This window comes from Macaca thibetana, chromosome 12 (assembly GCF_024542745.1).
Source record: "Macaca thibetana thibetana isolate TM-01 chromosome 12, ASM2454274v1, whole genome shotgun sequence".
Classification (NCBI taxonomy): Eukaryota; Metazoa; Chordata; class Mammalia; order Primates; family Cercopithecidae; genus Macaca; species Macaca thibetana.
Window position 1 is genome coordinate 92,314,571 of NC_065589.1, and position 24,015 is coordinate 92,338,585.

Consider the following 24,015-nt stretch of genomic DNA (forward strand, 5'->3'; position numbering starts at 1 on the left):
ACATTCAGAAAAGTGCTTTGTAAGGTAGGAGGGTGATTTTCTTGTTATTTGTCTAAACTCCACATTTCCAGAGTCTGGCTGAAACTGAGAGGTTGAGCGATTTGCCCTGAGTCACACAATTTCCAGCCCAGTCTCTTGGCTCTCAGTCCAGTCACCACAAAGCAGACAGCTCTAAAAAAAAAGTACCCAGAGCAGATTTTCTTAGGGTAACTAACTTCACCGAATATATTATTATGCATATAATATCAGCAGTTACAATCTGTCTGGAAACCAACATCATTAACTCTAGTAAGTCATGGATGGGAGTTCTTTGTAATGGTCCTTTTCCTGTGGATTGAATTATTCAGGCAGTTTTGGAACTCACAGAACTGTTAAATAAATATATATGAAATCTGCCTTTTATGCCTAGTCAGTCTCTGCATGAGTTTTCTTCTAAGACAAAAGGAACAATAGTAGTCACATGCTTGTGATGAATATATGACTCAGAGCTTGAGAAAGCTTGTTAGTGTTTTCCTTTCTATGACATTTAATTTGCTGTGTGTCATTACATCCCCAAGCACTGTTGGCTATGCCAATGTTATGGTCATCTTGGTGCCTGGCTATCAGGTGTGGGGTAACAAGTATGGGGAGCAATGTCAGCTTGAACAAAGAGGATGAGTCACAGAGAAACTAAAGCCCTGTGCTACTCCATGGTTTGTGTTGAGGAGAGTGATAATAGGGCAGCAGGGAGTAATTTCTAATCAATGGCAGGCCTACTTTTTGGAGAGAACTTCTTTGATTTTGTAATATTTGAATATTAATTGAGGTGGCACATTTGGCCACTAGTTTCACTGCTCACCTGGTATGAACCTGGTATGAATTGAATATGAGCATATTTTTGACCTGTTATTTCTTGGTTTAATTCAATTAGTCATTCAGGACATAGGATTCTATTTCCCAGGGACTTGCACATGTTTTTAGCAAAGGGCCACATAGTAAATATTTTAGGCTTTGTGGGCAAAACGTCCTCTGCTGGCAATACTCAACATTGCCATTGTAGTATGAAAACAGCCATGGACAATTTGTTGAAAAAAAAAAAAAAAAGGCAGTTGGGGGGCATCGCTTTGTTTCAGTAAAGCTTTATTTACAAAAACAGGAAGCTGGTTGGATTTGGTCCATGGGGACATAGTTTGCTGACCTCTGTTCTCATAGTTCTGAAGTTTTCAACTCACTCTAGAAAGTGAAGGCAGGTCTTAAGGGGCTCTGGGAAGCTTTCAGCTGGAAGAAAACCACGTCTGGGTGGAAAAAGAAGGCAGGGTTTCATATGATTTCTAGATGAATTCTAGCCATCTTTAGAAGTCTGGGAGGGAGAGATTTGGGAAGTTCAATTCACATTAATTGTCCACTGAGGCTTCCCTAGAAAGATTGAATTATCTCTGCGTGAGGTAATTGGTTGAACTGGTCCTCTCATCACATTCTATGCATGCTTTTCACTAAAGAGAGTAGAGATCAGTTGGAGGGAGTTTTCTCTAGTGCCTGCAACCCACTGCCATATTGAAAAAACAGAACCTCACTTGACATGGTTACAGACACCAAAGAACGTGTATTTTGAATTTATACCTCAGTGTGTGGTAAATATGATTTTGGTCAGTGCAACGTAACTTGAAGACATAGAGACATATGGTTTGAGCTCGTGCTCTGTGTGTGTGTGTGTGTGTGTGTGTATAACAGAAAACAATACCATCTGACCAAACAGTAGGCTTGGTGCCAGATGCCAATCTGACTGAGAGGCACACAAGCGAACAAAGCTAACCTCAGCCTTCACTTCCTCCTCCCCCAAGAATCTATTAAAAGACTGAAAAGGACTGTTTAGCATCAGAGAGTGGGACATGATGCTAAAGTGCACATTCTCCAGCGTCAGAAGCAGCAGCAGCTGCAGCCAAGTTTCAATGACAATCACCCGCTCTGCTATGCCTCAGCACATCCCAGAATCCCAGAGGAGGAAACTGTAGGACTTCCCGGATGTGGGGATTGGAGCAGGAAGGGAAACAACACACATATTTAGAGCCATAAAATACAGCTGCAAGGAGGTGAAAACTGTCTGTGTTGCTCTGATGGCAGAGGAGAACTCCAGTCCATTGGTGGAAAACTTTTCACGTTTTCTCTCAAGTCAAACTTAGGAAAAATAAATGAGGTGACAGAGAAGCAGCCTTTGATCCATGTCGTAGGAGAGGCAAAAGGCCCAGGGACTCTGAAGCTTGCTAGTTCTTCCAAATGTTTGCCTATGTAAACACAAAATGAATTGTTTATCAAGTGAATAGTATTTTTTACATTAAATATAGAATCTTTCAAACATACAAGAATTACTAAAATAACACCTGTGTATCCACTGTGCATTCCATATATATATATATATATATAAAAAAAATAAATATAAATAAATACATATATATTTGACAGAATCTAGTTCTGTCGCCCAGGCTGGAGTGCAGTGGCACAATCTTGGCTCACTGCAACTTCTGCCTCCTGGGTTCAAACGATTCTTCTGCCTCAGCCCCCCGAGTGGCTGGGATTACAGGCATGCACTACCACACCTGGCTAATTTTGTATTTTTAGTAGAGACGGGGTTTCTCCGTGTTGGTCAGGCTGGTCTCGAACTCCTGACTTCAGCTGATCCGCGCACCTCGGCCTCCCAAAGTGCTGGGATTACAGTCATAAGCCACTGTGCCCAGCCAAGAAAGAAAATTTTAAAGAAATAAAATATTACAGATACAGTTGAAGCCCCCTGTGTATCACTCTCTTCTCTCATTTCCTTCACTGTGTTTTTGGAGGTAACTCCAGTAATTTCTGAATTTAATGCACGTTTTTCTCAAGAGTATTTTATACTATATATATACATTTATATACACATACCTATATACACACATCCCACAAACATACATATTATATACATAATATAAAAATAATATATAGACCTATTTTGCACATTTCCAATTTTTATAAAAATAGTGTTATGGTAACTTTTGGTACCTTTTGTTCTACAGAAATTTTAACTTTCATTTAGTAAAATTTGGCAACATTTTCTTTCATGGTTTGTGCATTTTCGTCTTTTTTAAGACTCCTTCCCTATCTGTATTAGGCTATTTTTGCATTGCTATAAAGCAATATGTAAGCCTGATTCATTTATAGAGGAGAGGTATAATTGGCTCATGGTTCTGCAGGCTGTACAGGAAGCATGGCACAGCATCTGCTCGGCCTCTGGTGAGGCCTCAGGAAACTTTTATGGCAGAAGGTGAAGCAGGAGCAGGCATGTCACATGGTGAGAGGGAGCGAGAGTGAGGGGAGAGGTGCCAGACATTTAAACAACCAGATCTCACGTGAAATTAGAGAGAGAGCTCTAACTGGTGGGAAGACAGCACCAACCCCCGGTTCATGAGGGATCTGCCCCCATGACCCAAGCATCTCCCACCAGGCCCCACCTCCAACACTGGGGATTCCATTTCACCGTGAGACTCAGAAGGAACAAACATCTAAATTGTATCACTGTCTTGAAGTCATATCATATTTTCTTATAAATTTTTTTCTGTTCAAGTCTTTAAATCAACTGGCATTGATTTCCTCAGTCCAAATCAGGGAGGCTTATTTTATTTTATAATGTCTATCTGTCCTATGCTGTTTATTGAATTGTCCTTCCTTTCCCCACTGACCTATAACACCACCTCCATAAACTTGCAATCCTTCCTTGTGTAACATGCCCTCCTTTACTTGAGGAGAGGGGTCAAGAGCATCATCCAGCACCTGACCGTGAGGCTCCCTGGTAGCCTGAGAAGCGGCTCCCATGCTGCCCAAGTCAGCAGCAGAGAGAAACTTGAAAACTGGAGGGAATCTCTCCTTGTGCATTTATGACTTGTGATCAAACTCGGGAGAGAACTTTTTGACTCAAGACCTTTTGATAATTATAAGGGAATTAGTCACGCCAAGCTCACACTATTGTCATGGGCTCCAGCCTTCAGAAGATCAGAATGAATCACAGCCAAGGTACAGTCCGTGCCCAGCAGTTCTTTACAGACTAGAGCCAAGCATCAAATTTCATCTATTCCAGTTTAAGAAATGGGATTAGTTGACCTACAATAAACACACTTTATCACTTAGGGGTATTTTGCTCTGTGTCCTGCAAACTGTGATACGTGTGCATTATAAACCTCATACATTATTAACGGAGTTTGTTTTCTTAAAAAAATATCTTGGCAGAATACTATTGGAATTAAACCAATTCAACTTTCTGGACTTGAAAATGGCACAGATCCAGACTGAGATTCAGAAATAAAAAAACAATAACAATCATCAACTATTTTAATTAACAACCACCACAACAATAAATCAGTTATTTGAAGAAAATCTTCACAAATAGCCTTATGGTAGAAATTTCTGTTAATGGAATTACTACGGAAATGCCAACAAATGAAAGGAGAAAATAATCTGACTTTTACTGAACACTTAATATGAGTAAGTCACCACGGAAAGCCCTTTTACATATGCTGTGCCATTTAAAACTTACACAGCCCTCAAAAACGCTATAAAAATTCCGACTTTAAGGATGAGAAGCTGAAGTTTAAAAAACTTGATAAACTTGTCAAGGGTACAGAACTGGTAAGTGGTAGGTCAGGGATTCAAACTCAGATTGAATTGGCCAGTGCTCATCCATTTTTTAACATGGCTACTTGGTTCTAGCACTTGGCTGTGTTGCTGTAAGAAGAATCATTCTAAGGGCCACAGGGATCGAGGTGAAGCTCAGGATGGGAAGTGTTTGGCATCTCCAAGGCTGTCCCGAGTCTGCTTTGGAGTAGACCCAACCTATGGCTGACCCCAGAACTCCTCAGCCTCTGAGAACCAAACAATCTTCACCTAGAACTGTAGCATTGCATTGTGGGGTGATCTGGAAGCTGGGTCAATGGGATTCTATGTTACAAGCCTCATGTTACAAGTCTCCAAAATCCCTAAGACAAGATGTTTATTGGGATACAGGATATTTGGTAATCCCAATAAAGATAAAATGTTATGTTAACAATTACTGCAGAATACCTCCTACAGGTATGAGTCAGCAACTCATGACCTTGTAATTACATTGGTATTTCTGCTGTGAAACAAATGGATATTCATACTAAATAAAGAAAAACAAGGTAATACATAGGCCTGTCAATTCAGAGAAGATTTTGCCTCTAAATGAGTTACACATACTTTTTCGATTTAGATTCTTGGGGATTTCAGGATTGTATATAAAGAATTGTGTATCTGTGTTGTTATAAGTGTATGCATCTGGGAAACTATAGTTTCTGTTTGGAGAGGAATAAAAGGGTAAGCAGACATGAACTCTGAACACTACTTCGCTGTTGACAAAACTATTTTCAGATGTTATTTCACCCTTAGAGTAACAATGTGAGAGACTTTTATTCTGTGTTATTGAAGAAGCTGGTCAAACTCAGAGCTTGAGAAACTTGCGGAGGGTCAAAAAGTCAGGAAATAATAAGACTACAAACATTTATATCCTTTGACATCTATAGGAAATCTGATACTAGGTCCTATTTCCAATTGAACCTCTTTCTACTGTGGAAACTTCCAAGCCACTAAACCTCACCAACGTTTGGCTTCCTTGTCTATAACCTGGGGACAATTATCTTTTCTGTCTAGTTCAAAAGATTATAGTGGGAAACAGATTATACTGTACTAGAAAATATATTATTATTATAATACACCTGCATCTGTTTGGCTTAGAGCCCACATGGGGCTTTATCAGAGTAGAAAGCATTGTCTGTATTCCCTGGTGAGCTTGTCAAAACTCCCTGTAGGATGACCAGAAGGGGACCTGTCCTCTCCTGCTGAGCCTAAGCACACAGCCACAGCTGCAAAGCCCTCATTTTTTAAAAAAAAAACTTTCAGCTGATCTCTGAGCACATTCCATTCTCATGATGTGCAAATTTTAAAGGACATTTGCCTCCAAGCAAGCTGGAAGAAAAAAAATGGAACATCTTTTTCATTCTTTGGACCTCAAAATACATAATTCAGGTAATGAAAATATTGTATCACATGTTTTATTGTTTATTTCCATATAATACAGAGACACATATTTGGAAGGAAGTTATCTTCCTTTTCATTGCAGTTTTTTCAGGACCTCACTAAGAAGCAGCAATGCCGAAATCTGCTTTATTGAAAAACTCTTGGAGAATGCGTCCAGAAAAACGTGCTAAAGGGCATTGTTATGCCAGAGATTCAGTTAAAATAAAGGCCAAACCAGTTCCTACTCGTGTGTCTTGTAGGCCACCACTTGTACTATGACATTAAAGGACAATTTAGGCATAGCTCCATTTTCGTAACACCAGCATGATGGAAATATTGTAATACATTTGTTATTTCCTTTCTTCTAATCTTACACAAATATACATCAAATTTCATATAAGTGAATATATATATAATTTTAAGTTGGATATGTATTTATTGCATATATGTGTATTTGCATATACATATATTAGTCTACACATTCTCTATAGATGGTCATTTATTCGCAAACATATATTAATTACCTCATGTGAATATCTACTCTATGAGGCACTGGAGGTAACAACAACAAAGCAAGTCCCTAATCTCCAGCAGAAGGACATTCATGGAAATGAATAATTGGATTAGTGCAGTATGAGAAAATTATCAGTTTTACTGAGAGTCCAAGGTTAATTGTATAGGACAGTGTATATATTTTTATATATATATATATTCAGTTACATATGAATATCCTAGAAACTAGGACTGGAGAGATACTACTTTGCATTTTGCTGATATTGTTTTGTACATAGTGTATGCTTAATTCATATTTTATTAATATTGTTTTCTTTCAATAATCTGAAAAGTGTTACTCCAGAGTAGTGACCAAACTTTGCATGTGAAGGTCATACTTGCTAGAGTGATTTCTGCATAGGACCCACACAAATCAATGCTTTTTTTGGCCCAGTTCACAGACACTAAGTTATCTTTTCATTTACTTATAAGGTATTAAATTCCAAAAACAAAACAAAGGAAAACAAAACAAAAACAGCACTGAATCACACATATGGGGCTAAAAAAATTTTTAAAAAATGAGATGAGTTATATACATACATATGGGGTTTCAAAATAATGTGGTCATGTCTTTGCTAACACTCTCACTTTTCAAGTAGTCTTTTTGTCTTTAGAGCTGAATATATTAAGTCATTTCTCTGTGGTTATTGGAATTTCTGGTAGAAGATAAGATGGAAACGGAGGTTGTAACTCTTTAAACATGTTGATTGGAGATTATCTGTGGATTTTAGTGAACCTCGGGTAACTCATGTTGGCTCTTATGGCTGAGACAAAAGATGCTGGGAATGTTCCCTAGATGGGATAAAAGAGAGAAATTCTTCTCTAAAGTATTAAGTTCATGGCCTAGGCTTCTCTGAGCATTTTTTGTTGGTAAGGTTGTGTTTAAGTACAGAGACAGAGTTGTCACGATTAATTTCTATTTATGAGGCATTCCAAATATATTGTAGTGTAAAAATAATAACCAACATTGTTATTTTCAGGTATGTGAGCTGTAAAGCTGACACTTCAGCCCTCTGGCCATTTTTCAAGACATTACCTAATACATTACCTCATAATGATGACTAGAGGGAAACATTTTCGAAAGCACAGTCATAAAGCGCTTTGATAAAGCCCACCCTAGGTCTCGTAGCACAACCTAGACATTAATACCTCCTAATAGGAGTTAGGGGGCACAGCTATCTCTGTTCACTCATAGTAGTATCATTTATGTCCATCAAGAGTCTCTGTTTCACTTTGGGATAGAAATTCTGGCAGGGAGGCTATGTGACATAAATTGCACCTAATTCTACCCCAGGGAGAAAAGAGCTATGAGTACCCTATAAGTAGCTATAACAGACAAAACTCTGTCTCCCTATTCCTTTTTATGCAATGGGAAAAATTATCTGCCAATAAAGCCTTACTTTTGCAATTGTGCCTCTCAGAGTCCTGTCCCTTAGGAAAGGGCAGGGTTGGGACATACAGGCACAGAATGGGGACAACGGCCTACCAAAGCACTACTGGGAACCTGCTAAAGGCTGCACTGCTGACACTTCTGCCAGAACCAGATATAAAAGACTGAAGGGTGGCTCAGGAACTGTAACTGGCAAGAGCTGGTTGCAGAGTTCATTTTTCATTTGCACTCAGAGAGTAAAAACTCTAGCTTTCTCATCCCCAGGGCATCTGCAAGAAACATCTCAATTACCTCAATTATCTCCTTTTGATCCTACCTCTCACGCCTCTGTCCTTGCCATTTCCTATACAGAGCTCCTGAAAGATCAGCCAAGATGGTGGCTCTGGATTCTGGCTATGCATTAGACTCACTTGGGGAGCTTTAAAAAGAATGACGACCCCAGGGCCTCACTGGTTATCACTTCTAATTTAGATGACTGGAGCATTGTTGGCATGTTTACAAAACCCACCAGTTAATTGTAACATACACTCACAGTTAACAGCCATTGACTTAAGACATTAGGGATTTTTTTGGTAGGTAATGAGTAGCTAGTAATGTTTCTGCGACAAAGTAAATCTGGCGACATTTTGCTGGGTATATTGGAACAGGGAGAGACTGCAGGTGGAAACCATGAATCCATCAATTCTATCAACATTCAAAGGGTGATCATTCATGGTGGCTGGAGTGTCATTGTCGGTGAAATGACTCCACTCAAAATCTTTGCTTAAATCTATGTTGTGCTTTGCATAACTGACCAAGGAATTTGGGTTCTATTTTGTAAGCAGTAAGCAGCTACTGAACATTTTTTAAGCAAGAAGAAATACAGATAATGCAGTATTTTAGGAAGACAAATGTGACGACTGGGTAGGATATGGCTTAAAGGGAGGGAAATTATCCCTTTAAGTAATTCTAGCAATGCAGAGGAGACTGGTCTGCCAATGCATAAATTAGAAAAAGTTCTCAAGAGAGACTTCTGAGTTCCCAAAAGATGGAGGCTATAAAAGAAGAGGGTTTAAGGTCTTTAGGTTCCTCAACAACTCCATCTTATTTCTATCCTGATTGCATCCTCTTAGAGACACTGTCTAAATAATAAGCCAGTCTTATTGATAAATTGCAGCACCAGCCTTATAGGTAAATTGTAGCTGGGAAGTTAGTAGTCATCCTTCAATGACAGCTCCTCTAGAGAGTTGTAGGTCTCTACTGATGGGGTTCTGCTTGACCTTCAGGCATGTCATACTATTGGTGGCAGTAGTTATCCTTACAGCCAAGTAATGGATCAAAGCCCCTTTTTTTCTTTGGCAGAAGCTCACGTTCAAATGTGCAAAGAATACTCTAGAACATGAGGAAGGTAGATTTGCTCCACAACTTACATTATCCTCATTCAACAAAAATTTACCGAGTGTCTACTGTGTGTTTGGCCCTATCTCAGACTCACTTCTAAGGGTTCTCATGGTGTGGAAAGAATACCAGGTCTACTATCACCACTTCCTTAACCCACAGATGACAGGTATCTGGCTTATGTGCCTCTGCTCTCAGTTCCCAAGTCCCTGTGGTCACGGCACATCTTCCCACTCGACCTAGTCATGGCTGACGTCCTCTCCTGCCCAGAACTGCAGGCAATCCCACATATACACTGCCTACAGGGAGCCTATGAGCTGTTGCTTCTTGTTGCTTATTTGCATGTCTGCCTTGAAATAAGTCGTTTCTTCCCAGCATCAGAATGCCAGTTCCAGAGAAATATCATTCATTCAAAATTTACACTGTCATTCAATTTTAAAGTTCTCCCTTGGTTAAGCCTCCTTCAGGCTACGAAACTTATAGTGCAGAAGAGAAGTGTATTCAATCCTTTGTTCTGATAACCCTACCATATACCCAGAGTTTATCTCATTTTTAATGCATAGGATATGAAAGAGTCTTCTGTGACTGAGAATGATATAACCTTCCACTGGAGACTTCTGGATGTGATCATATCCAATGATGAGTCTCACCTGGATATTTTTATTACTTTTCCCACCTGCTGAGACTCCTCAAGCTTTGAGCAATCTAGCCCGCTCCTTAGGTCTCCTCACCTCTGCAGAATCCCTCTCAAGGGCACCCCTTTTGTGGGCTGGATCTGGACCAAATGAAAATCTTCTCTTTGCCCTTCTAAACTGTGGAAGTGCAGGCTTGTCCCAACTCAGACCTGTCCCTTCCCTCTACCACCAAGCAACAGAAACTTCATATACAGACTCATGCACTGACGTTCTTTCGGGGATGAGCCAGATTCCTGCCTTGCATCTTCTAAGTGTTCAGAGGTCCTTCCCTCAGGGTTCCTCCTGGAGCCATCCCTCCTTTGGATTGAGGGGAGGACTCCTTAGATGCTTCAAGAGAGGAGAGGGATGGATGACTAACACAGCAACAACTGTCTCTGTAAAGAAATCTAATCATCAGTCTATCCCCAAAATGAATTCTTGGCCACACCTTCTGTAGTCTGGAGGTGCAGGATGAGCTAGCTTCGGCAGAATAACCAGCATAATCACCAAGTGTGTCTCACTTATGTGGTAGAGCATCTTCTTTAAGATGTGGGAGATACTACTGCATTTTTTGTTGTTGAAAATCCAAGGCAACAGGAAAAGTCAAATTTAATGTCCGATTACATGTCTAGTTTTTTATGAATTAAAAATCATATGGGATTTGTATGTTATACATCTGTAGTCCCTCATCTGAAACTTCTTGGGGTAGATAAGTCTCATAACTCACAAGTTTTCAGATTTTAGGAAGGAAATATAGTACATCTATCATAGAGTATGCCACGGCCCCCAGTATTTTAGGGTCAGCACCACCTGACAAAATTCAGCAACATATGCACATAGTCACCCAAAGTGGGATCAATGAAGATAAGAAATGGCCTCTTGTTAGTTCTGGTCAAGTTCAGTCACCAAATAAGTTGCTGCCTGGATGAAATGAGTAGTAGTAGGAGACATACTCTGGTTTCTCTCTTCTTTCTGTTCTCCAGCCTTCTACTGATGGCTTCTACTGGCCACGAACCAGCAGGCAAGAAATACTGGGAAATACAGCGTGTGGAATAAGCCTTCTGAGGACACAGAGAGGAGGTGGAAAGGGTGGGTGTGAGACAAGCAGGTCTGGGACTGACACACTTACCTTTTTCACTTAGGCAACTCCTTCAGAGGTCACTGATCTCATTACCCCTCCTTCTTCCCTTTACGTCACTGCCGTTTCTTCTCAGCTAGCTCTGAACAGAACCAGCAATGAATTGAAAACCAGACCATCTGGGCTCTGTTTAGAAGTCTCCCATTATCTTTTAATATATATAGAGTTCTCAAAATGTGAGAGAGCTTTTGGGAAGTGCATATAACAATTTTATATCATAAGAAAAGCCAGAGAGTTGCATCTATGTTGTTCAAGTACAGATGTCTATCTAAAGGTTTGACCCAAAGATTCAGGGTCAACAAGAATGAAGGATGTGTGTTAGGCAATAATTGATGATTTAAAGATTACAGGAATGAAAGTATTAAGACTTGTGTATGATTTGGGTCCTTTTAAGCCTTTTTTAATATGACAAGGACCAACAAAACCACGAAAGAATGCATATCCATACCTCGTCCTTCCAGTGAAGGAAGAGATCATGTTGGTTCTTGGGTGTTTGCTTTTCTAATCTGACATGAAGGACAAATATAGAGCTGACAGGTGAAGGGCTAAGCTAATTTCCATTAAAAGGTGCATATCATTTTGTTATACAGAATAATTGCTCTTCTTGCTCCTGAATGCAAATGTGTGAGAGAGGATGGGGTAGAACGGAGAGAGAGATCTGGAGAGAGGAAAGTCAACATAGGCTCAACTGGGGGAGACCAAGTTTAAACGTGTGTGGAGACATACTTAGGAGAGTGATTCTGCTATGTGAAGTCTTGGGAGAGAAAGGGGAAAAGACTTTTTAGGAGGTTTTGCTATGTGTTGTGAATGGCAGACCTCTTTGCTGCCTCTGTATAGACATCACTATGTTTTAAATTGCTTTTGAATACCTTTTTGGATGTCAGGTAGGTGTGTCTTTTATGTAGGTCACAGAGACGCCCAGTTTTATTAGGGTTATATTTTTATAGCATCTTTTTAAAGTGCTCATTAGTGCTGCTGTTTAACTTCATTAAATAATTCTTCTTTTGAGTTTTAAATGATGAGTAAAAAGACTGTTAATCTTTTTCTCAGTTAACCCAGGCTCTATTGGAATCCTGGCAATTCCAACTTATAGACAGAACTAAAGCAAAATACCTAAGAGGAAAAAGGCAACCTTTGAGCCTTGAACTTAGAAACCCAGATGTTCAATATTGCAACATGAAGTATCCCAACACAAATGCATTTTGTTTTCTAGTTTCTGAACTTTCTGTGTTCTTAACTTGGAAACAGACACACTGAGCTTTTACAGGCCATTCCCGGGGAAGCATTTCAGTAAAACTTCTTCATTACGCGTGATGAGGTATGTGAACAATTTCAGCATTGATGCCCATTAATTTCCCATGCCCTTCCCTGCAGGGCTGTTAGGTCCCAGCCCCATGTCCCATCACAGAGAGGGCACTGCACCTGGACCCTCTCTGCAACATTCACCACATTGCATCTTTGACACGTGTGTCTTTGTTATGTGTGAATGTGTAGCACATCCTCACTTTTTCAGCAATTTCAAAACCTGGATGTTAGTTTCCCATTCTTTTTCCAATTTTCTTTGTTTATAGGAAAGCATTTCTGGTTATTTTCTAGACTTTGATTACTGGCTAAAGGATGATCAGCTCTCCTGGCAAATTTGAACAGTTGTCTGTGTTTACATCTGTTCCTTATCAGGAGCACCCCGTACTAGACTGGATGTTGGCATGCTGCAGACTTCTTCTCTTTGGCCAAGTGCCTATTTTAAAACAGTACAACCTCCAAGATTTTCCTTGAGGTCATTATCAACACTTCTCCCAACAGGATGAGGGCAAGAGTGTGGGAGAGATTTCTTTTTGCTGGGTTTACATCCCCAATACATGGGAAGCTTTTTGCCCTTTCTTTGAAAATAGTTTGAAGTATCTGTATCATTGCTTTCATTGTCTTGCACCAATGCTTTGTCTTGGATTGATTTATCAGTCTCTGCCTTATTCTTTTCATTGTTTATTCATAAGACCCTGGCAGCATAGCTGCCCTAATAATTCTTTTCTTGATATTGCCATACTTTTCGAATATGTAGTTCCAAATGTGCTCCTAAAGGATGGTAGGCTGAACCTCTGTGTGTGCTTGTGTTGATGATTTTTCAGCTGAACAAACAAACATCTGAGATGCTTGATGAATAGTACCAATGAAAAAGTATCTACCAACAAGGCATATTATTTAAAGACAAAATTTTGTGCATGGATGGACTAAGCAGAATTTTCATAATTATTCATTTTCCAGTTATCTGTTATAGAGAACTTGTGCAATTTAGCAAGCCCCCAAGGTTGAACACTTACCTTCAGAGGCAGTAGTGCAGAACAGAAAGTACATGGACTCCGGACCAGACAAACTTGGATCCAAATCCTGGTTCCATCATTTAATGGCTCTCAGGGCCTCATCTCTCCATTGATAAAATAGGAACTGTATTTATTCTGCAAGATTGTAGTTAAGATACATCCCTATATAAAAAGTGCTTAGAAAATAGTAGGTACCCCCCAAATGGTAGCCTCTTTAACTTTATTATCGATTTTCCTGAAAATGCCCTCAGTCTGCCTCACTCAGGTGCTCTCACTGGCATGATTAGCTATTATTCTCATATTTCACAAACCACATTTGGCTTTAATGAAACCATACATATGTCCATCTGGAAAGTAAGTTCAAAAAATAAATATAGCGCCACAGAATGATGAATAGCCCCTTGGGAAGACCAAAACACTCACAGACTGAGGATTTTTAGGTAGGTCAGAGAAATTTTGCCTAGGAGTAAACAATCAATGCCTACTTTTTCATTAAATTCCAGGAAAACTATATTAATATGTCTAGAGTCTATATTTCTAAGGTTTCATTTTTGCGATTCCTTCACAGTAAACTTCATTGTACTCAATTTATCTCCCTAGAAAACCAATGTTGTTCTGGGATATTATTGGCCTCAAGGAACATTTCATTATCTGACTCAACTCTCAAAAGTTTTCTAAGATACATTGTGAATGGGATTTAACTAATTTGTTTTATTTTAAAGAAAAGGATCATTTCTCAGGAAACATAGTCATTCTTGCCTCCTAGATTAAAACAAGATATAAATGGGATGGGGTCTTTCAATTTGACAATGGAGAAAACCCTTATAGAACTTACCACTCCTAGGGATTCCTACAGGGCAAATGGTTTCATTTAAACATTGATCTGATCCCAGTGAACCAGAGAAAAAATTTTGAGACAAAAAAGCCTTCTATAAAAATTGTAACAGAAAATTAAGTGTTTTGAGTCATAATAAGGACATCCACAAACAATTTCTGGCAATTCTGTTATTTAATAAATTTGTATCTTACAACTAATCCAAAGTATGTATAAAAACTTACCATGCATATGAAAAAGCAAGAATAGCTATTTATCCAAAACTATTTTGCATACTTAAAATAAATCTTTTGAATCACTCTTTTGATGCTTTGTTATGCACAGGGCTACAGTGGAACATTATTTTAATTAATTCATCATTGTTACATCCAAGATCATTTGTTGTTTTCATAGTCCCTTCCCTATTCCCACTAAGTACTTTAAACTACTTCACCACATTTTAATGACAAGTCATATGAAAGTCCTTTGACATATGGCCTCTAGTATGAACTCTAGCCTAGTATCTCCAAATGATCTGAAGTTTGTTACTATGAGATTTCTAATGAAAGGTAGAATTCTTTCAATTAATATAATTAATTTTTAGACTCAAACCATTTTGTAGGTTCCCCAGGCAAAAGGTAGCTTCACCATTGGTTAGAGTAAGGAAAAAGAGATTGCTTAAGAAGTGTGAAGTAAGACTGATGCTGAAGTCAGGGAGAGATTGGGCCCTGGGTACCGGAGAAAAGCATAGCTGCATCAAGGATTGTCAACTTTGACATTTACTACCTGTTTCCTCCAGAAGGTGGTGCTTGTCAGTCATGCCTGGATGGTTGTGAGACAGGAATAGATACTGATTCTTCATGTTTCTTAATTCTATGAGAATCTTTGCTCAGGAAAAGAAGCCACAGAATGTAGAAGGAGTACTAGATTGGCAACAAAGCATGTTTTAGCAAATCTACAACTCCCACATAATATGCGTTGTAGGAGTTCATGGTAAAGGAATGGTTGAGGATAGAGGAGAAAATTCACAGAATCATAAAATGTGCAACTAACAAGACTTCAAAAGTCATCAGTCTTAAAGAGTTCTTAACAACTCCCTACGAGATGTGTGGATTGATTTTAGGATGTCTGTAAAACCTCTAGAAGTCGCTTACAAGTTTCATGTTGTATTTATCCATGAGGGTTCACAGTTTTCATTATATTCCCAAAGGTCCCCCAAAATAAATAAGATTTAGTAATGTTCATCTTGTAAAGGAGGAAGCTGAGGCATAGCATGGTTAAGCAACTTGCTTATGTCTCCTTTAGAATATCAGTGCTGGTGCTGCTGATGGAGTCCTATTTTCCTGAGTAAAGCTGCAACTACACAAAATTCCACAAAATTTCTTCATTTTTTGGAAACAGAGTGTTTACAAGGTACTCTGCTAAGTTTGTTTCTGATCATGTCCAAATAACTGTAAGTTTGGTTAAATACTCAAAGCTATTAGCATTATACTAATGATTTTGAAAATGCTTATTTGACCAAATGTTTCCATTTTGATTGATTATGTTGGTATTACCCAGACATAGTACAAATAACAGCATGCTCCCATGATCATGATCCTGTAAATATTCTGGCATCTCTCCCATTACCAATAAAATGATACAGCACAAATATGCAGCACAAAAGGGAGAAAAATGGGAAACATGTGTCTGAGTTCTCCATGTGAAATCTGGAGTCATTAAGGGAATGCTTTGTATTCTGTGCCCTAAGCATGCAGTAAGTTAGCAACTGTGCAATCCAGCAAAGTAAAAAGAAAGAGTGAGGTTGCGAGAAATATTTCCAAAGGAGAGAAATCACAATTCTTGTTTTGAAACCAAAATAACTCCACCTGTCTTGGCCTCCCAAAGTACTGGGATTACAGGCGTGAGCCACTGCGCCTGGCCACAAAACAGTTAATGAAACAAACAACATCATCAATAGCAAAAAATGAAAAATAAAAAAACAGCACTAAAGATCGCAAACAGGTATCATAGAATAACGATTATTATTAGCCTGGATAGGGTTCACATCCTTTCCCAACCTCTGCTTGAGCCTTTCATTTTGCCTACCACCAAGAAAGGTTAAAAGCCAATTTTTCATGAGAGAACAGAGATCAAAAAAGAAGCTAAATTTCTCATGGTGGCTGCATGAAGAGGAGCCTGAGAATGTGGGCCTACATGAGAGTACAGGCTTCATGTTATGACAGGATATGGAGGCTCAACATGGTAGGGGTAGATGTCAGGCATAAAATAATCCTATGGGGTAGAAGGAACAAAGTCTCTGGGAGGGGGACAGGGGGGGCGGTGTTAGAAAACAGGAAAAGATGAGAAGTAGTTGGAAGCTGTTTCCTCTAAATGTTGAGGAAGAGGTGAGGGCAGAAAATGATCAAGGCTTCATGAAAGACTTACACAAGCAAAAACACATTAGACACTATTTTCTAAAAACCATGTCTAGGTAGCCTTGGTATTTACGACATAGAAACAGCATGTGTGACCTATTTTCACAATGGGCCACTTTGCATTCAATGTGATGGGTATACTTGTCACTGTACTTACCACAAAAGGAGGTGTTCAACACTCAGTGAACCACATCTTCATGTTGGTGATGAGAGCTGGGGCTAGAAGAAGGTGATACGTGGAAGACAAAGGCTAGGTGTTCCACCCCTTAAAACCTACATCAAGGTCAACTGCAAGTTTCAATGCTTGGTAATAGCAGGAAGTGAGTCCGATTAGTTAATCCCTTCTATATTTGGGATGGCTGCAATCTACATTAGTCAACCTGGGAAACAAACTAGCCTTATTCTTCATGCTTGTGAAGGTGTGAAGCACAACACTGAGTGTCCACACTCGGTGAGTTCCACATTCATGGGGGAATAGGCTCAATCTTGCCATATATAGGCAGAATCCTTGGTTGCTCTGTTTCCTTTTTCCTTCCAGGTCATGAAAGTTTTTGCTTTAGTAATTTGCTTAACTAAGGAAATCTTTGAATCAGAGATCACCACATGAAATCTTCAGATTGTATGTCCATGTAAATGGCTAGGAAGGAAGACTTTTATTACAGAGTAAGTATATTGGCTTGTCATTTAGTGAAAGAGGTCCCCAGTCTTTTGTGGCCAGCTGTCCAGAACATATCCTTCCCGTGGGGCATTCACACTTGATTGTTAGAAGTGGCTTTTAATTACTTGCCACTTTGCTCTCACTCCATTAAGCTCTATTTTATGCTGGACAGTGGGCATTATTTACTCACTGCTCACGAGCCAGTGGCCATGGTTACATTTCACTTAGATTTGCTTGTGTGTGATGTTTCAGTCACGATCAATATTCTAGAACTTCTACCAAATCAGAAACCCATTTCACTGCTTGGGAATTATGTTGATGGTCACACTTCCTGGCCATCAGGTACCATTTTTTTCTTTCAAAACTTCCAGAAGATGTCCCAATCTTGCGCAGTTTTTCTGCCTTCAACAAGCCTGCCATGAAAATGCATCTGGTGAAATGCTGTTTCACAACGTGGTTTGTGAATAATTTGCCTCAGAGTACATCACTCAGTAATCTCCAGCCCGGAGTAACAGGAAACCCAGCACCCCTCTTTAAGGGTACCTCCTCCCCCAGTATTTCTAGGAATTCCCCTAGGATGCTTATACTTGTGCAAAGGGATGGTCCTGTTTGCTCCCAACTGCCCTGGACTATGACTCCCACACACTCTCTTCAGGATGGGAACATCATAACCAATTCTAGAGACCAGCTGTAACAGACTGGATCCCACCCCTTTCATCATGACCGTTGCTAGCAAAGCCAGAGACCTGCTGAGCATCTAAAGACCCAGACAAAAGAGATCTGCTGCTGCTATTCAAGCAGCACGTTCTGCATGTCATTCGTATCTGAAGCAGGATTGCTTGAGTCTGAAACTCATATTTTAGTCACTTCTACTAGTGCAGGACTTTGACCCCAGAGATTTTAATACTTGAAATATCATCTAAGGGCATCTCATTCTAAGATAGCCTCTTCTACCAAAGTCTTTATATTCACAGAAACCCTTTCTGCTAACATAAATAAAACTAGGTCAGGTTCTGGTATTCAGACACTCATAACATAGATCTGACCCTATTTTTTTCTTGCCATCAAGCAAATTTTATCTTTGGAGCTTTTGTTGTCCTTCCCAGCCATTGTGCATTGGCAATGACCACCCTGACAGGTCACAGTAGCTTTGAAAATTGAGCAGAAATTTCGGAAGGCCTGTGATCTTGCATACATTTGCCCAAGCTCTCTCTAACCACGATACAAGCTTGTATATCAATAGTTGTTTTCTTTTCCATCCTCCCCCCAAAAATTCCCTTCACTAGATACTCCACTACTCTAAGTATAGCAAAGCCATATGAACATTAGAATTAGGAAATCCTGAATTAGCATATGAACATCATTCCAGATATGTGTCATTAAGGAAGTTACTGAGCCTTTTAGACTTGAGTATTTTTTTTTTAATCTGTACACTGAAAATACTAAAAGGGATAATAACCTTACGGGATTGTTAATGAGATTCAAATTAGTTAATAATATGAAGAGTTTAGAGCTGCATTTGGCACATAGTAAGTATAGAACAAAAGGTAGCTATAACAAATGTCTGCTGTAAGTTAAAGTTGTGGTCTACTCAGGCACAAATGAGGCTCTGAGAGCCTCATGCTATGGGGGGTTGCATCTGTTCTGCCTCTCTTGAGCAACAGAATTGAGACCACAGTTGGCAGGTGGAGTTCTCTTATTCCTGATACCTATCTATAATAATGCTTGGCATGCTCCTTAAACAAGGACTTTATGAAGATAGAAACAGTGCAACTACACAGTTAACTCAGATATAATAAGACACATTAAGCATGGGGCTGTGAAATCCAGTCTTTTCTCACTAAAGAAGCTGCAGAATTGATTTTCTTTTGTCAACTATTTTTATCATTTTTTTTTTTTTACTTAAAGTGTTTTAGTCTTTTACATTTTCTTCCATTATAAAATGTAATCCTAGCACTTTGGGAGGCCGAGGCGTGCGGATCACGAGGTCAGGAGATCAAGACCATCCTGGCTAACACGGTGAAACCCCGTCTCTACTAAAAATACAAAAAATTAGCTGGGTGCAGTGGCTGGTGCCTGTAGTCCCAGCTACTCAGGAGGCTGAGGCAGGAGAATGGTGTTAACCTGGGAGGTGGAGCTTGCAGTGAGCCGAGAACATGCCACTGCACTTCCAGCCTGGGCAACAGAGGAAGACTCTGTCTCAAAAAAAGAAAAAAAAAATATTAGCCTATGATTATTGAAAAAAATAAAAAGATTCTTAGTTAAAATTTTAAAGTCCCAAAATGTGAAGTTTTATGGAAGAAAAATAAAAGTCCCTATGACTCTTTTTCCTATTCTTTATCATCTCACTTCTGAGAAGTTGACACTGAAAATAGTTTGGTATATGGACTTCTACACATATAAATATGTGAACATACATATATATATGAGTATATAGTGATGTGTCACTTAACAATGGGGATACTTGATACTTTTGGAGAAACATCATAGATGATTTCATTGTGCAAACATCAGAGTACACTTACACAAACCTAGCTGGTATAGCCTACTACAACACCTACAATAGATGGGATAGCCTGTTGTTCCTAGGCTACACACCTGTACAGCATGTTATTGTATTAAATACTGTAGGCAATTGTAACACAGTGGTACTTGTGTATTTAAACACATCTAAACACAGAAAAGGTACAGTAAAACTATATTATTATAATCTTATTTATTTATTTATTTTGCTACAGAGCCTCGCTGTGTTGCCCAGGCTGGAGTGCAGTGGTGTGATCTTGGCTCACTGCAATCTCTGCCTCCCGAGTTCAAGTGATTCTCGTGCTTCAGCCCCATGAGTAGCTGAGATTATAGGCCTGCGCCACCATACTCCACTGATTTTCTTCTTGTTGTATATTTTAGCAGAGACAGGGTTTTGCCGTGTTGACCAGGCTGGTCTCGAACTCCTGGCCTCAAGGGATCAGCCCACCTCGGCCTCCCACCTGGCCCAGTATTATAATCTTACAGGACCACCATTGTCCATCATTAACCAAAATGTCATTATGCAGGGCATGCGTGTATGTACTTTTTTTTTTTTTTAACAAAATCATCTCATACTATGTGTTGTTCTATAACTTGCTTTTTCCCTTCACAATATATTTTGGGCACCTATTTATATCCGTATGTTTAGGTTTTCTTAATTCTTAATCACGAATAATTTAGATATAATTCATTAATCTCTTAGCTAATGCATGCATTTTCTTTAGACTTTATTAATGCGCAGTATTATTTATAAATTTTAAGTCTTTCTTAAAAGACTTAAGCAATGTATCTTGTTTTTATTTAAGAGCAAAGCCATGCAATTTTAGTGTTTTCTGTTGATTTGTATTTCTTTCCATTCTCATATCTTCTGTCCAAATTCCTACAGAGTAATTTGCCTTATTCTTATTGATTTACATGAAAGTTTTTATGTGTTAAATTAATCCTTTCAGTCACATATGTAACAACTCTATTTTTCTTTGCCATTGGTATTATTGTTTCACTTTGTTTATAATGTTTTGCATTAAACATAAGTGTTTGAAAGAAACTTATCTGGATTTTAGTTTATTACTTACAGATTTTTGTTATACTGAGAAATGTCTTTCCCAGTCCAAGATTACCAAAAAAGTTTTGTCTTTGGTTATTTTACATTTAAAAAAAAGTTAAAACCTTTAATTTGTGTAGAATTTATTATGAAGTAAAGAGTAAGTACATTTTGTCCAAATAGCTACACATATGAACCAACAACATGTATTAAATAGTACATCTTTCCCCAACAGTTTGGCAACCCCATTTTAATACACTAAAATTTCAGTTTTTCTAGGAATGTATTTCTGGCTCTTACAGATTCCTCCACTGATTTCCTTGTCTATTCTTGTGCCACCATTTTTGAACATTGCTTTTTGAAACATTTTAATATGTTGCATATTTTTCTCCCTTTTTAGATTTTTTTCATATTTTTCCTCACTTTACACAAGTGTATTCCTTCAAACAAATTTCAATAGTGTTTTTGTAAAAGGTAATTTGATTACTTTTAATTAAGATTGCAAATAAATTCAACATTATTTTAAGGTGAATTTACATCTTAATGATGAGTGATTTTTTTAAATCAAGAATATATGCTTTCCTATTTACTATCTAATGTGACTCAGAAAAATAAATATTTCCCTTCATATATATCATTCACATTTCTTGTTGCTTCCTTGATATTTTAATATTTTGCTGTTATTGTGAATGGGATCTTATATGTAATTTTATTTCCTACTATTTATTTTTGATATAAGGATAGCTGTTTACTGTACTTTTTTTTAACTGCCACCCTAAATGACTTCTCTTTTCTCTGTTTTCTAATGCTTCTTTCGGGTACAAAATATTTGCTAGAATGTAGGTGGTGAGCATACAGGTGCTCATTGTACAAGTTTTGCAAATTTCCTTTAGGTTTGAAATTGTTCATAATAGAACGTGGGGGTGATACTATTTTTTCTGAGTGCACTAGGCCACGCTTTGGATATTTCCTTATATCCCACCTATAATTATATGGTTACATGAGATATTATTCAGCTCTGTTCTTATTTGACCAAATACTCACTAGCTTTCTTATTACATTTTCTTATCCTTTATATTTCTAACCCCTTCTCTCCTTTTTTCAAAATCAAGAGTGATGACTAGTTAACCAAATGACTAGGTTTATTTTATTATGTGCTATATTGAGAAATTTTGAAAAAAATTTGATTTTAACTAACTTTAACATCATTGATTATTTATATTATTAACTGTTATTATCATTTGTAAGCACATGCTGCACAAGGTCCCTGCTCTGGAGATGATATTAAACCTCACATTTAATTATTATCTTGAAATTTTCTGGTATTCCAGGTAACAACAAAAGCTATGGGAGTCTAGAAATAATTAAAGCATATAATTAATATGACCAGTTTAATGCTATAATACACAATCTCCAGTTGGCCAAATAAATATTTATTAAAATCTCCAAGCTTATTAAAACTAACATCTATTGGGACAATTTGGCAATGACCTCAAGTCATGATGCCTTATCATTCATGTACCATTAATTTCATTGTTTTTATGCTTCAGTGCTCTAATATAACAAGAGGATTAACTTTAGTTATGATTTTATATGAGAATAAGTATGCAAATATCTAGTTTGTAAACTGATTTGTTTGTTATATTCTGCCACACATGTCCCTGAGAAGTTTACAGAGCAGCACCTTGCTATAGTTTATATTTTAGGCAAACCTAAGCCTGTGGACTTATAAATGAACTTCTTAAGGGATCATGTATTCACATGTACTTATGCTGGCCATCGCTAGAAATAATTTTAATAAAATGACATATTTATATTAGTTCCTTGGAATGCTTGTAAGCCTTCTCTAGATATCTGTGATGATGAAATATCTTTATTATTTTATGTTAGTTGTGTATTCTGTCTCTTTCAGTTGAAATAACTGAACCAAAATGTAAGTGAAATGAAGTTTTTGCATATATCTAATCATATTTGCTGTATTTTTTCAGACTTCTCAAATGGGTGTACATACATATATCTAAATATATCTAATTTCCATTTTTATAAAACTAGTTCCATATTGATAGTACAATTTTGTATTCTTTTTGCTTATTAGTATATTGTGTTTAAGAACGTCACTGAATAATTTCTAAAACTATAACTTATAATAGTATGAATCTGCTGTAATTTAATTTGCATATTGTTAAATCTTTGCTTATTTAATATCTGAAACAGAATCTTTTGTTCTCTAGAAGCTATTATGCTACTTTCGGGGCATAAAATAGGTACACAGTAATTGTTAGAAAAAAAGAGACAACTTTAAAAAGAAATAAAATACACCTCTTCTTTAGAAACTAATAATTACATGGGAAGTCAGACAAAACACAGCTCAAGAGATGTGACATTTCCAAAGTATAGCTGTGAACAGCTATAAAGATCCACAGAGAAGAAAGTGAAAGCTAATTCTCGCTGTGGGAATAGGTATAGCAATTGTTTCAAAGGTCATTTCCTCAAAAGGATGATCCGTGCAGACACTCACCTTGCCAGGGACTGAAGTTATTTCAGTTCTGTTTACCAAGCAAAAGGTACACATGAACATTTCTGAAGCTGTGTGTGAAACATTGAAACGCCTTACCTTCTCTGGAATTCTGACTGAGAAAGCACTGAATGCTAGCTGAAATTTCTCCAAAAAATTTCTGGTATGCCTCCTTCCACATAAAACAAACAATAAAAGGAATGAAGGAAGAAAGTTCTCTAGGTCACAGGCTCCACATGCACAGCGTCCCCAAGCTTGCGTTTTCTTTATTTGACTGAGCAGGCACATTCTGCAATCGGAAGGCCTGTAGTGAAAGCTTGTCATATAAGCATGATGGCTAATGCTAATAGAAAAAATACTCTGTGACTGGCTTTCTTCTACCTAGCTTACATACGCTGACTTACTAATCCACGCAAAAACTATTGTTGTATGTCCCACTATAAGCTCCATATTATAGATGAAGAAATGGAGGCAGAGAGAGGTTTGGCTCAAAGTAGCACAGGTGGTAAGTGGTGAAGCTGGCATGCTAACCCTGGAGTCCACTTTCTTTACCATTAGGACAAA

General features: G+C 38.1%; 1 protein-coding gene and 1 long non-coding RNA gene across 3 annotated transcripts in view; one reads left to right on the forward strand and one right to left on the reverse strand.

The window, feature by feature from the left end:
- Nucleotides 1–24,015, forward strand: part of RND3 (Rho family GTPase 3) — a 1,016,315-nt gene that overhangs the window by 860,257 nt on the left and 132,043 nt on the right. The window lies entirely within an intron of this gene.
- On the reverse strand, nt 1,102–17,582 carry LOC126931995 (uncharacterized). 2 transcript variants are annotated; one of them, XR_007718076.1, is made up of 4 exons: nt 16,871–17,582; nt 13,483–13,617; nt 10,980–11,087; nt 1,102–2,261 (listed from the first exon to the last, which is right to left on the reverse strand). It is a non-coding gene; the product is annotated as an uncharacterized LOC126931995 (long non-coding RNA). The 2 variants fall into 2 exon arrangements; XR_007718077.1 differs by lacking the exon at nt 10,980–11,087.